The 8,621-nt window shown below is 45.5% G+C and overlaps 1 protein-coding gene across 1 annotated transcript in view; it reads left to right on the top strand.

Annotated features, from left to right (window-relative positions):
• The first annotated feature begins 1,231 nt into the window (after positions 1-1,231).
• Crem (cAMP responsive element modulator) overlaps positions 1,232-8,621 on the top strand; it is a 74,382-nt gene continuing 66,992 nt past the window's right edge. Inside the window, exon 1 of the mRNA XM_017798378.2 lies at positions 1,232-1,469. The gene's annotated coding sequence lies outside the window, so the exon portion shown is untranslated. The remainder of the gene's footprint in view (positions 1,470-8,621) is intronic.

Below are 8,621 nucleotides of genomic sequence, written 5' to 3'. Positions count from 1 at the left end.
AAGTAAACTGATCCGGTTTTATTCTGACTTGTTTGTATACATTACAATGCTAAGTAGTTTCGGTTGCCCCAAACCAAGTTAAAAGCAGGATTTTCTCACTCTACAGGGTAACTCCTCTCAGCTCCACCCCCAGCATCCATGGTGGGGGTGTGTGTGTCAACAAAACGCAAAACGCTGGGTCTTGAGTTTGGCACCTAAATATGTGCTCTGCGGCTGATACATCTTTGGCCAAGTACTCTGTCATTTGACTTGAGCTACCTTGTTATATGCATTTTTTTTTTCCTCAGCAACTTTTCATTAGTGATTTCCAGACCAGCAGTCTTGAAAGTTTTGGCTTAGTTTTTAGTTTTCCCTGTACTGCACAGAGGTTTATTTTTGGGCTGAACGCCCTTCCCTTCAGTGGGCTAGTCCTGCCTGATTTTATCAAGTTCAGGTTGCTCCACAATAGTTTACAACAGGACTGCATCACAGGCTACAAATGTATCCCTTATGCAAAAGCCTATGGTTTCCTTTAAAACTCTCCGTTAGAAGCCCGGTGTGGTGGCCCACGCCTTTAATCCCAGCACTTGGGAGGCAGAGGCAGGAGGATCTTTATGAGTTTGAGGCCAGCCTGGTCTACATAGCGAGCTCCAGGGCAGCTGGGGCTACAGGGAGACCCTGTCTCAACTCTCCGTTATAATTAGCTTTTTAGCTTTCCTTTTAACCAAAACACCTATTCTCCTCTATCACGCTTCAACGTAGGGGTCTATCGCTGTTTTAGGCGACTTGGAGGCAGATAAGTCCCCGGGGAGGAAGCCCCGGGGCCGGAAGGGGTCTTCCAGGACCGTGAACACCGCCCAGTGGGAGGGGAGTAGGAGCCTCTGTTCCGGACTGAACCTCCTCCCTGGGGGTCTGAGACTAATCGCCGTAGCTACCCTAAACATCTGTCTGGGAATGACATGGCCTGGGAGGAAGCTTCGCAAGCCTTCATTGCCTTAGTTGGCGTAAAATGGGCCTCTCGACGCACGCGTAGTGGACGCAGCTTGCGGCTTCCCGCACCCTATCTTCTGGTTATCCAGACTAGCTCCTCAAACAAGCCCCGCCCTATCCCCCATAACCCCGCTCACTGCCCAGGCCCCCGTCCCCGCCCAGTCCCGCCCCCGTCCCCCGCTCTACAGGACTGTTGGATTGTCAACACTGCAATCCCACGGCAGGCCGGCAGGGGGCAGAGTTTGAGCCCGCACCTCCCCCAATCCGTCCCCCCCACCTCCCGCGGTGGCCGTGGGGGAAGGGAGGGCGGGGCTCTAGGACGTGGTTCTGTCCGCTGCTCCGCGGCTTTTGGTTCGCGTCTGCGAGGAGTCCGCGACTACCGCATCAGAGCTGACGTGGGCGCGACGTGGGGCCGCTCTGAGCCGCGGTGAGGCTAGGCGTCCCCACCTCCTCCAGTTCGTAATCAGTGACGAGTCCGCTACGTAAATCTCTTTGCGGCGGTAAGTGGCGCGCCGTCTTCGCATCACAGTTCGGGCGGGCGGGCGCAGGGGCGGAGCGGAGTCGGCGACTGGGACGCGGCCACTCGCCCGACTTGGTCCTATCCGGTCGGGTCCGGTCTGGGCCGTGTACCTCACCACCCGTTCCTTCTGCTCCCGGCTGCCGCCGAGTGACCTCGAAATTCCCCAGCCCGCAGCGGGCGCTTCGAACTTGGTCGTACTTGGAAAGCCTCACTTCAGGAAGCCTGCGGGCCTCGCAGTCGGGAAGGCCGGAGCGAGGAGGACGGCCACGCGGGTCCTCGCCGCGCAGTGTAGACAGTGACACGGCCCGTGTCCTCAGCACCTCAGTCCTCGCACCATAGAGACGGTGCTGGCCGCGAAGCCGGCGCCCCGGTGGCTCCACCCAGGTCGAGGTGGCGCCCCGGCTGGGTAGTCTTTGGGTTGGCGGTTGCTGAAGCTCCCAGAGCGCAAAGCTGGACAGGCTTGGCTAGTCCCAACTCCACCCGCTCCCCTGCCGGACCACCACCCTCTGCAGTTGCTTCTCAGCCCTACTCTGTGCAGCAGCTAGCAGTTTGCAGTGACAGATCGGGGTGCAAACCTTGCTTTGAATATCAGATTACAATAATAGCTTGTGTCCACATTTTTCTCTTAGTTCTGAGCCTTTTTGGATAACAAATTTATTCGCTTTGAAAGTTAGAGTACCCTTTAAGTCTGAACGTTAAACTTTAAACTCTCTCTCTCTCTCTCTCTCTCTCTCTCTCTCTCTCTCTCTCCTCCTCTCCTCTCCTCTCCTCTCCTCTCTCCCTCTCTCTCTCTCCTCTCTCTCTCTCCCTCTCTCTCTCTCTCCCTCTCTCTCGCCCCAACTGGCCTGGAACTCACTATGTAGACCAGGCTGGCTTTGCAACCTGCCTTTGCTTCCCATGTGCTGGGACTAAAAGGTGTGTGCCACCAAACTTGACACACTGCACCAACATCATAGGTGATAGACTAGCTAGCCTGGTTTCCTACAAACCCTGCATGGTTACAAACTCTTGCTTAGAATTATGGCATTTACTCAAAAAGTAGAAACAAAGGTAGGAATCTTGACTGCATCTCTTTACTAATATAAACGTTCTTACCTTGTTTCTCCTAACGATATTATCAAGTAAGTAATGCGTCAGAAAATTGAGCCAGGTTATTGTTGAAGTAGGTAGCCTATTGGGAAACTCTCAAATGCCCCATTTATATAAACTTCCTTTTTTGAAAGATTCATTTAATTAAAAAACTTACGGGGCTGGAGAGATGGGTCAGTGGTTAAGAGAACAGACTGCTCTTGCAGAGGACTTGGGTTTAATTCCCAGCACCCACATGGAGGCTAACAACCGACCTTGACTCCAGTTCCATGGGAATCTGACACTGTTTTCTGACCTCCATGGGCATTGCAGGACACGAATGCACTTATATAACTTTCAGTCAATACACTCATACACATGAAATAAAAAATATTTTTAAAAAATGTATGTGTATATGTGTGTGTATGCATGTATGTGTAGGTGCACTTTGGAGGCTGGAAGAAGGTGTGGGATCCCCTGAAGCTGGTTGTGGGCCTCTTTTGGGCACTGGGGATCAAACTGAAGTACTCCAGAAGAGCAGGAAGAGTTCTTAGCAGCTGAGCCATCTTTCCAGTCCCATTTGGATATCCCATTTGGATAGACTTCTTAAAACTAAACAATATGAACTTTCAACAGCCCATCACTGTACAAGCTGCCAAGAGAGAGAACCAAAAGGCTTTATCTTTTAGAGCAGTTTTATATTGGTCAATAAGGAAATAAGCCTGAAATACTGGAGTATTTATTTTGTTTTTTAGTTTTTTGGTACAGGATCTTCCTGTAGCCCCAGCTGGCCTGGAACTCACTATGTAGACAGGTTGTCCTCAGTCTCACACTTGGCCCAAAATACACACTATTTTAATTTTTTGGTCTTTTTGAAACAGGGTCTTCTGTAGCCCCAGCTGGTCTGGAACTTACTATGTAGACCAGGCTGGCCTTGAACTCGCAGAGATCTGCCTGCCTCTGTCTCCCAAGTGCTGGGACTACAGGTCCATGACCGGCTAATAAATGATTTTTTTAAAAGTTTTTAGTTTATTGAAATGATGGATTCTATATGTGAAAGACTTTTTGGAGACAGACTCCCACTCTGTATCCCAGGCTGGTGAACTTGAGGTGATCCTTCTGGAATTATTGGTGCCTGCCACCATACCTGACTGAAAGATGACTTTAAGAAGAGTATTTGGGGACTGAAGAGATGGCTCAGCTGTCAGGAGCACTGTCTGTTCCTCCAGAGGACTTATTCTTCCCAGCATCCACATGGCAGCTAACAACCTGTCAGTAACTCCAGTTCTGGGGGATCTGACACCCTCTTCTGGCCTACAGGGGCACTACATGATCCAGATGCACTTAAATACATGCAGGCAATACACTCATACACAAAAAGAAAGAGAAGAGTTTTTGTACATTGGATGTGGTTTCAACATTATCAGTACAGGAACTTAAAAATAGAGATGTCAACCATATATGGTGGCACATACCTTTAATCCCAGCAGAGGCAGGCACATCTCTGAGATCAAGGCCAGCCTGGTCTACATAGCCAGCTCCAGCCCAGCTGGGGCTACAGGGAGACCCTGTCTCAAAAAGACGAAAATAAATAAATAAATGGAAAAAATATGTCAGGATAAACATCTCATTCATAATACAGTGGGTGAAAAGGAACACTTGAAGCAGTTACATTAATAGTTCTCTAATTTTGTGGTGAAGCGTCTGTTCCAGAGGCCCAGCTAGTTTGACTCCAAGACCATTCCTCTCGCACAAATTGGGGGAAAAAAAACCCATATATTTAAAACCCCCCCCCCCCCCCCCGCCAACAACTGTGTAGTAAAAACTGCTATGCTTAAGGCTGAAAGCTTTCTCTGTTTTTGTTTTCCAAAGCTGTAAGAGAACAAAGATGAAAACCTCTGGGACAGTAGTGGCAGTTCATCTTTTTTGTTGAGACATGGTCTCACCACATAGAGCAGGCTGGCCTCCTGCAGCCCAGAGCAGGGAGAGTGTCTCAATTTGTTTCTCATTGATAAAACAATTTCCTTTTATTTTTTTATTGCTTAGAATTTAGAGAATCCTTTTTTCTCATTCAATGCCAAGGATGGAGCCCAGGGCCTGGAATGTGTTAAGCAAGTACTCTACCACAGAGCTACACTCTCAGTTTAGATGTTTGTAACCTGAATTTTATACCTACTTAAAATTTTTTTTGATTTATTTATTTTTATGTGTATTAGTGTTCTGCCTGCATGCATATAAGTGCATGTGGGCATTCATGCCTGTGGAGGCCATAAAAGGACCTTGGATCCCCTGGAACTGGAGTTAAGGACAGTTATTAGCCACTATGTGGATGCTGGCGATGAAACCCAGGTCCTCTGTAAGAGTAGCCAGTGCTCTTAACCTCTGAGCTGTCTCTCCAGCCCCTTATACCTACTTCTGACAGTATGGAAGCTTCCAGCTCTGGAATTAGGACAATTTTATTATGCATAAAGACCCATGCCACTCCTTATGGATTTTGGATACCTTTATTTATTTTTTATTACTTGTGTGTGTCTGTGCTTGTGTGGTACATACACAAGTGTTCTGTGTACTCTTTTGTGTGTACTCATGCTAAAGCTAGAGCGGGGCATGGGGTGGTTTCCTCTTTTGCTCTGTTTTACAGCCTTGAGACAGGATTTCTCACTGCACTGGAAGGTTACTGTTTGTGCCAGGCTGGCTGACCATGGAACTATTGGGATTCAGCTATCTGCCCCTGAAATCTTGGGGTTAATGGCATATACAGCCATGTACAGCTTTTTGTGTGAGTGTAGGGAATTTGAACTCAGGTCCTCAGTCAAGCTTAGGGAGCAAGCATTCCTACCCACTGAGTCTTTTCCTCAGGTTGGGATGATTTTCTTTCTTTTCTCCTTCCTCCCTCCCTCCTTCCTTCCCTCCCTCCCTTTTCTTTTTTCTTTTTTGAGACAGGGTCTCCCTGTAGCCCCAACTGGCCTGGAACTTGCTGTGTAGACCAGGCTGGCCTTGAACTCACAGAGCTTCACCTGCCTCTGACTCCCAAGTGCTGGGACTAAAGGTGTGCATCACCATGCCCAGCCTTCCATTTCTTTTTTTTTTTTTTTTTTTTTTTTTTTTTTTGAGACAGGGTCTCCCTGTAGGCCCAGCTAGCCTGTACATACCAGGTTGGCCTTGATTTCACAATGCTGGGTTTAAAGGCGTGTGCCACCATGCTGGGCATGTATGTATGTATGTATTATTTATTTTTGAGACAGTCTTTTGTAGCTTGGCATAGACTTGAACTTCCTATCCTTTTACTTTCACCTTTTAGGTGCTAGAGGGATGCTTTATTCTTGAAATTGCTGAAGGAGATAAATTTGGTTAGATGTGTTTCTGCACTTAGGTATTACTTTTGTTCAGATAATGGAAGACAGACCAGTCTAGGTAAGTATAATAATGTTTAAGTTATTTTCTCTGAATTATGACTAGCTCAAGTATCTTGTCTACTTTCCTAGGTTTACTAATTAGTAGTCAATGCAGTGTGCTCACTCTGTATAAAAAGTGTTTTAAGAAATGTCTTTCCTTACAGAGATTCTAGTCTAGGAACTCTGGCTCAAATCTTTTGTTTTGTTTTTTTTTTTTTTGTTTTTGAGGCAGAGTCTCATGTAGTCCAGGGTGGCCTCAGACTGAATCTGTAGCTATAGATTACCTTGAACTTCTGATCTTCCTGCCTCTACCTCCAGAGTGCTAGGATTACAGATGTGAGCCACCATGCCTCCTCTGAAGAGTATTTTTTGGAGATGGTCTTGTGTAGCCCAGACTACCTTGAACTCTGTATAGTTAAGGCTGACCTTGAATTTCTTTGTTTTGGGGTGTGTGGTACAGATAGTGCAGAGTGATAGAGGGATGCCACGTGTTGTCTCTGTCATCTGCACTGTCTCACATTCCATAGTTCTTTTTTGGCTATGCTAATTACAGCTTTGGAGTCTTTTCTTTGTTCTTGTTTTCAGTCTTTCTTGAAAATACTGTCTAGGTAGTGTATAATTTGGGTTTCTTTTGGGGGGCATCTTTTTGAGACAGGGTCTCCCTGTAGCCCCAACTGACCTGGAACTCACTATGTAGATCAGGCTGGCCTTGAACTCACAGAGATCCATCTGCTTCTGCCTCCTGAGTGCTGGGACTAAAGTTGTCAGCCACCATGCCTGGCATAATTTGGGGTTTTTAAAGAGGAATAAAAACTTAGATGGTTTTGTAGGTATCTTACACAATACTCTTCATTTTTGAAACTATTCCAGTATTTTGTATTTATCACAACTGTAGTATAGGGGCCAAAATCAGGACTTTTTAAAAACATGGTTGTAAAATATTCTTAATTTTTAAATATATATTTTTGTCAATTTTTTGTGCATTTCATATAATACATCTTAATTATATTTAGATCCCTTCACTGTCTTTTCTCACCATTGCCCTGGATTTTAGGTATTTTGTCATATATGTAAGGTCTATGGAATCAAATGTTCTCAGATGTCCCTCAGTGTGAGTTCATCACTGGTGCCTGGGCAGCCTATCTAGCATCACTCCCTTAAAGAAGACCAGCTCTCCCTCATCCAGCAGTGATCAGCTGTTAATAGTTCCTCAGCTAAGATTGGGCTTCTTATGCATTTTCCAAGTTCTGTGATGTTTTTGTCTAGTTTGAGTTTTTGTGGGCCTTTTTTTTTTTATGTGTATGAGTTTTGAATGCATGGATGGAAGTTAAAGATGGTTAGCCACCATGTTCAATGCTGGGAACTGAACTCTGGTCCTTTACAAGAGCAGCCAGTGCTCTTAACTGCTGTGCCATCTTTCCAGCAAAGAAGAAGAAGACGAAAAAGGAAGAAGCTATTTACAAAGCATTTGGCTTAGTTTTCAGACGTATAGCTCTCTTAAAATTATTTGATCATCTTATGTACATTTAACAGTCTCAAAACTGCAACAGATAGAGCTGATTTAACTAATATTTGATGATAAACACAGTTTACCTGTTAAGCAGACTTGGCTGTGGGCAGGAACAGAAAGAAGTCCTATCTGATCTTCTAGCTTCCTTAGGCATCAGCTGGGCTGCAGGATTTACAGAAGGAATGGAGAACAATGACTACTAGGCAGTGTGATATGGAAATTGGCTAGGTTAGCTTTCAGATTAAGGTTGCCCAGGAACCTCTTTTTCTTTTCCTTTTTTGGTAATATTATTTAAAAATTTTAATTATGTATATATGTGTATGTGGATATGTGCACCTGAGTACAGTGCCTGTAAAGTCCAAAAGAGGGCATTGAATTCCCTAGAGCTGGAGGTACTATCTGACATGGGTATTGGGCACTGAACTTGGAATCCTTGAGCAGTACACTCTCTTAACTGCTGAGCCATCTCTTCAAGCCCCCTTTTTTCTTTCTTTTTTTTTTCCCTTGGCGATAGAATTTTACTACATAGCCCTAGGCTGACCTTAAATTCACAGACCTCCTGCTTCTCTGTCATTTATTCAGATGACACCAACCTTTGTTAGAAATTTCTTATTTGTACACTTAATTTTTCCAGAAAGTTACATTGTAACATGAATTCAGTTAACCATAGCGTAGTATATGTTCATAATTTTCAAAGTATAAGTTTAATATGGGGGCTGGAGAGAAGCCCAGTGGTTAAAGAACACTGGCTGTTCTTGCAGAAGACCCCGTTCAAATCTCAGCACCCACATGTCAGCTAACAACTGTCTGTAACTCCAGTTCTAGGGGATCCAACACCCTCTTCTGACCGCCTTGGGCATTGTACGACACAGGTGCATACATGCATGCAATACATGCATACACAGAAAATAAAAAATAAAATATTGTCAGGCATGGTGGCACACGCCTTTAATCCCAGCACTTGGGAGGCAGAGGCAGGTGGATCTCTGTGAGTTTGAGGCCATCTTGGTCTACATAGTGAGTTCCAGGTCAGCTGTGGCTACAGAGAGACCCTGTCTCAAAATAACAACAACAAATATTTTGTGGATATAAACCAAACACATTATCATTGGCCTCAGGCTCTGTCCAGCGGGTAGCTAGTTTATAACTTCCATGATGC

Source organism: Nannospalax galili, unplaced genomic scaffold, assembly GCF_000622305.1.
Source record: "Nannospalax galili isolate Female #2095 unplaced genomic scaffold, S.galili_v1.0 scaffold1937, whole genome shotgun sequence".
Taxonomy (NCBI): domain Eukaryota; kingdom Metazoa; phylum Chordata; class Mammalia; order Rodentia; family Spalacidae; genus Nannospalax; species Nannospalax galili.
The sequence above is the reverse complement of the archived record's forward strand: the minus strand, read 5'-3'. Positions and strand labels throughout refer to the sequence as shown.